Source organism: Bison bison, unplaced genomic scaffold (assembly GCF_000754665.1).
Source record: "Bison bison bison isolate TAMUID 2011002044 unplaced genomic scaffold, Bison_UMD1.0 scf7180017864367, whole genome shotgun sequence".
In the NCBI taxonomy this organism is placed as follows: Eukaryota; Metazoa; Chordata; class Mammalia; order Artiodactyla; family Bovidae; genus Bison; species Bison bison.
In genome coordinates this window covers 5256648-5263081 of record NW_011494939.1, presented here as the reverse complement: position 1 = coordinate 5263081, position 6434 = coordinate 5256648, and positions in this window count along the sequence as shown.

Genomic DNA, 6434 nt, shown 5'->3' with positions numbered 1-6434 from the left:
GGTCCGTCCAGTCAAGGCTATGGTTTTTCCAGTAGTCATGTATGGATGTGAGAGTTGGACTGTGAAGAAAGCTGAGCGCTGAAGAATTGATGCTTTTGAACTGTGGTGTTGGAGAAGACTCTTGAGAGTCCCTTGGAGTGTGGGAAGATCCAACCAGTCCATCCTAAAGGAGACCAGTCCTGGGTGTTCATTGGAAGGACTGATGCTGAGACTGAAACTCCAATACTTTGGCCACCTCATGCGAAGAGTTGACTCATTGGAAAAGACTCTGATGTTGGGAGGGATTGGGGGCAGGAGGAGAAGGGGATGACAGAGGATGAGATGGCTGGATGGCATCACTGACTCGATGGATGTGAGTTGGAGTGAACTCCGGGAGTTGGTGACGGACAGGGAGGCCTGGCATGCTGTGATTCATGGGGTCGCAAAGAGTCGGACACGACTGAGCGACTTAACTGAACTGAGCATGTCAAATCTAGTTCCCTGACCAGGGATCAAACCCAGGCCTCCTGCATTGGGAGCATCGAGTCTTAGCCACTGGACCACCAGAGAAGTCCCTGTATCAGGTTTCAGAAATCAGTCAGTGTCCAGAGTGCTATCCTGTTGACCCAGATGTTAGGAGTCTTATTCGGCCTTCACCCCAGCACACCCAAAGGCATATTGTGGGATGCTGTCCCTATGATCAGATCTCACATTCTTCCAACACCAGTGAACAGGGTGTTTTAGTTAGGAAGAGAAATCTTGTATAGGTTGAGCTTGGCAGTGAGACATACCATGTGCATAATAACTTTTATTTTTCGAACATTTCCAAACTCTTACACTTTGTATGGCCATTATGTTTCTCCTATTTTTACAAAATGCCTTATTCATATGTTCAGAGTAAACTCATCCAGGTTTGGTGTCCCCAGCTGAGCAGCAGATAATGTCAGGACAGTCATAAATGTGCCTAGAGAAGAATTGTGCCCATTATAAAAGGAACAAAAGTCGGGGAAACTGCCAGGATTTGCTGAGCTGCTTTGTATTCTATTCATTATAGATAACACCAAGTGGAGAATTTGAATAGTCAGAGTTTGTGTGTAGAATGAGCTTGGATCTTTATGGCCCAGAATGAAGGCAGTCTGTTTTAGAGTTTTTAAAATATATATAATAATAATACTGGGAATCATAGCTGGGAGCTTTTTTTTTTTTAACTCTTAATCCTATACTGCTTGTACAATGTTGATGTTTATATTTTGTGTAAAAGATTTATTTGTGCAAAAGCATAAGTCACAGAGAGAAGCTGTGCCTCTCCTCAGCCCCCGCTTCATCACTGGGTCTCTCTCCGTTTAGGTGTGGCATGCACAACAGTTTGGCAGATGCACACCCACTCCCAGCCCTTCTCCCTTGCCTTCTTCTATTGAAGCCAGAGTTAAACACTCAATTTCCTCCCCTCCCTTCCAGCCAGGAGTGACTGTGTGACTCAGTTCCAGACAAGAGAACTTAGCCAAGTTCAAAGAATATAAAGAGAGACTCCCCCAAAAAGGGGAGAGCTGTAGCTAGTCCTGCCTTGGCCTCTCTGCCCCGTTCTTCCTGCCTTGAATTTGGATGTCACATCTGAAGGTATGGTAGCCATCTTTCAACCTTGGAGTTAGAAGCCAACACCTTAAAAATGGGACAGAAAGAAAGCAGGAGACTGGGTCTTCTACAATGGTACCAGGCCTGGATTACCAACTTGCCACTATAAGAAAAATATCACTTGTTTCTTTAAACAACCTTTGGCCAGACTTTCTGTTGTTTTAGCCAAACACATTCCTATATGATACACATCCGTGTATTCCTATATGAGATTTCTTTGATGTGCTGCTTTCCTATTTTCCTCAGCTTCTTGGATAGCTCTTTCTCACTCTCCAGCCCCAGCTCCTCTTTCTCTGCCTATGCCTGAATGCTGAGATTTCTGTGTTTTCTGTCCTTGGTCTGTTCTCATTTCTTGAATAATTTTCTCCACGGGCACAGCTTCAACTACCCCTTATGTACCAACAAGTTCCAAATCTAGATCATGGACTTAGGCCTCCAACCTGAACCCGGACCATTATTTTCAGTACATTTACAACCTTTCCCCTTATAACTCTGGAGCAAATTGAGCCTGCTGCTGCTGCTGCTAAGTCGCTTCAGTTGTGTCCGACTCTGTGCGACCCCATAGACGGCAGCCCACCAGGCTTCCCCATCCCTGGGATTCTCCAGGCAAGAACACTGGAGTGGGTTGCCATTTCCTTCTCCAATGCAGGAAAGTGAAAAGTGAAAGTGAAGTCGCTCAGTCGTGTCCGACTCTTAGTGACCCCATGGACTGCAGCCCACCAGGCTCTTCCGTCCATGAGATTTTCCAGGTAAGAGTACTGGAGTGGGGTGCCATTGCCTTCTCTGAAATTGAGCCTATTCATGATCAAATTCATCCCCCACCTCGCCCCACTCTCTGCCATCCAAGGCTTACTTTTCTCCTTTCTCTTACTATTTTGATTAGTTTCACCACCCACTCAGTTACCTGAGATACACACTTTGGAACCATCCACTCCTTGTTTACCCTCACAGGTAATATCCGATTAGTCTTTAGGTGTTACTGAATCCATCTCCTAAATTCTTCTTAGGTCAGCTCTCTCCTTTATTTCTTCCGCCATTGCCCTTGTCCAGGCGTTCACCCTCTCTGCTCATGGACTTCCTCTCCTCCCACTTGCTTGTTCTGCCTTCCTACTCTCCCTATCTACTATGTCTCAACTGCTTGGGTCAGCTTTCTACTACACACATCTGATCACTTCACTTTACTATTAAAAATACCTCCCAGTGACCCAGCCCCATTACCTAGAGCCAGTGGTTCTCAAATTTAATGTGCATCCACATTACCTAAAGGACTTGTTTGAAAATAGGTTGCTGGGCTCCTGCTCCAGAGTTTCTGACTCAGTAGGTCTGGGGTGGGTCCTAAAATGTGCATTCCTATCAAGTTTGGGGAAGGTGCTGATCAGGAACCACATTCTGAGCACCACTGGCCTAGGCTAAAATTAAAACTCATTAACATCTGGTTTAAAATCATTTACAACCTACTCTCCCAGTTTCTGGCTGTTGCTTACCACATTCTCTAAGTTTGTTTGTTTTTTGACCACACTGCATTTGGGATCTTAGTTCCCTGACCAGGGATAGAGCCCATTCCCCTTGGAGTGAAAACACAGGAGTCTTGACTACTGGACCACCAGGGAAGTCCCCATAAGTTACTTCTGAAGTCATCTTCCACTATTATGTCAAGGTCTTGATTGTTCTCTGCCTCTCTTCTAGAATGCACATCCCCTTCCCATTCCTGGCAAACTCACTACTATCAAGGAAAGTCCAGCTCTGGCCTTCCCGTCTGAAGAATTAATTTACTGCTTCCTCCTCTACACTCCTTTGACACTTCATACAAAGGGTATGAAGACTTCATAGTTCTACTACCTAACCAGCGGTCCTCAACCAATACTAGGGCCACCACTTGGGAGCCTGTTAGAAAAGCAGAGATTCAGGCTGTATCCCAGACCCACTGAATCAGAATCTACAATTTAACAGAATCTCCAGGTGACTCCCATGCAACTGAAGTATGAGAAACACTGCCCTGCAGGGCCTTGCCCTGGGCGTTCTGATAGATGCTCCAATGACAGTATTTCCTTTAATTCCTTCAGGAATCCCATAGCTCATTATTTTTGTCCATGATTTATAATGGAGGAAGTGGAGGCTGGTAGTAGCAGAGCTGGGATTCAAACCCAGGGCCATCTGGCTTCAAAAATCTGCGCTGGCTGTACTTACAATACCCATTGTGCCTGTTACAGGTCTTCACATGTAGTATTGTAATTATCTATCCATAAGTCTGCCTCCCTGTCCACATAAGGAGATGCTGAGCAGGGTAAAATCCTATTGCTTCTAGACTCAAGGAAGAAAATTGCACTGGAAACAAGGAAGAACCTTTGTTCTTTCTCACTCTCAAGTACAGTTCTAATAGCAACTTGGGGTAGGATGAGGTTCTTGAAAGAAAGAATTTATATAGTTTTAAAAAAAATAGTGGCTTTATTAGATATAATTCATATAGCATGTAATTAACTCATTTTAAAGTGTACAATTCAATGGTTTGTAGTATATTCACAGAATTATGCAACCACCACCCCAAAACAAACCACATGCCAGTCGGCAGTCACTCTCCATTTCCTGAGACCCTCCATCTCTAGGCAACAACCAATCGACCCCTGTCTCTGTAGATTTGCCTATTCTGAATGTTTCATATGAATGGAATTTTACAATAAGTGCCCTTTTGTATTGGCTTCTTTCACTTAGCATAATGTTTTTAAAATTCAGCCATGTTGTAGCATGAATCAGTTCTCTGTCCCTTTTTATTACTGAATAAAATTCTACTTTTTATTTATCCATTCATTGTTTGATAGACATTTGAGTTGCTTCCACCTTTGGGCTATTACAAATAATACTGTTATAAGCATTGATGTTTAAGTTTTGACGTGGATATATGTTTTTATTTTTCTTGGATACTCACCTAGAAGCTGGGTTATATGGTAACTCTATGTTTGACTTCTTGAGGAGCAACTAGACTGTTTTCCAAAGCAGCTGTACTGTTTTAAATACTCAGCAGCTGTGTATGAGAATTCCATTTTTTCTACATGCTTGTCAAAATTTGTTATGTCTTTTTTTAAAAACCCGATTTATTTAAACTAAAAGACCCCGCAAACCCAAAAGCCTGTCTTTTTTCCTCCGTAATAACTAATGATAATTGAGCACCTTTGCCTATTGGCTATTTGTATATCTTCTTTGAAGAAATGTCTACTCAGATCTTTTGCCTATTGGGGTTTTTAATTTTATTTTATTGAGTGGTAAGTTCTTTATATGTTGTGGGTTGAATTGTGTCTCTTCCAAGGTATATGTTGGTATCCTAGCCCTCAGTACCTCAGAATATGACTTTATTTGGAGATAGGGTCTTTACAGATGACCCTATTTTAACCAAATAGGTTAAAGATGACCCTTTATTTAACCGAAATAAAATGGAGTTTTATGGTGGAGGTTAATCTAATACTGTTGCTGCTGCTAAGTCACTTCAGTCGTGTCCGACTCTGTGCCACCCCATAGACGGCAGCCCACCAGGCTCCCCCATCCCTGGGATTCTCCAGGCAAGAACACTGGAGTGGGTTGCCATTTCCTTCTCCAATGTAGGAAAGTGAAAAGTAAAAGTGAAGTCTCTCAGTCGTGTCCAACTCTTAGCGACCCCATGGACTGCAGCCTACCAGGCTCCTCTGTCCATGAGATTTTCCAGGCAAGAGTACTGGAGTGGGGTGCCATTGCCTTCTCTATCTAATACTGTGGGTGTCCTTATAAAAAAGGGAAAACTTGGACACAGAGAGATATACACACAAGTAGAACATCATGTGAAGATAAAGGCAGAGAAGAGGGTGATGTAGCAGAGGGTAAGAAATGCCACAGATTGACAGAAAATACCCAGGCAGTAGGTGAGTGGCACAGAACATTATCGTCTTCAGAGTCCCTAGAAGAAATCAACCCCACCAATACCTTGATCTCAGACTTCTTTCCTCTAAAACTTGAGACAATAAATTTGTGTTGTTTAAGCCTCCCAGTCTGTGATACCTTCTTATGGCAGTCTTAGGAAACTACTACACTATACAAACTAGATACAAGTCCCTTATCAGATAATATGATTTACATTTTCTCCCATTCTGTAGATTGTCTTTTCAATTTCTTGATGGTATCCTTTGAAACACAGAAGTTTTAAACTTTCATGAAGTTCAATTTAGTTTTGACTCCTTTGCAGTGTTGGTTTTCGAGGCCAGCCTTTTAGATTTATTCTGATCCTTAGAGAGGTCTTCTTAGCTGTTTTTTTCCCCCTGATTCTCACTGGTAATCTAGCTCGCCTGTCATGTCATCTGTTGATATCTTGACACTACCAGCATCCTCTTAACTGTTTACCTTCATTGTTTTCTAAAGCTCCCTTAGGCTTGAACATCCCCATACTCTGTTAGAAATAAAAAAAAACAGTCAGCTTTACAAGTCAGGTGCTTGGCCTGATTTTTTGGCGTAGACCTTTTGCCATAGACATAGGGGCTGGTTGGAGGAAGGATGCTTCTGCCTCTCAGCGATATTCACCAGGAAATTAGCGATATTCATGAAGACACAGAGCTGTAGGGGCTGAGACATGCTGGTGGCCTCCCTCTCACATGGAGGCCTCTTTGCTTGGGAGCAGGTGAGCCCCATCTTCTTTTTAAAAAATATAATTTTATTTATTTATGGTTGCCCTGGGTCTTCAGTGCTGCGCGGGCTTTTCTCTAGTTGCTGGCCTGCGGGGGCTACTCTCTAGTTGCTATGTACAGACTTCTGATCATGGTGGCCTCTCTTGTTGAGGATCAGGGGCTTTAGGGCACATGGGCTTC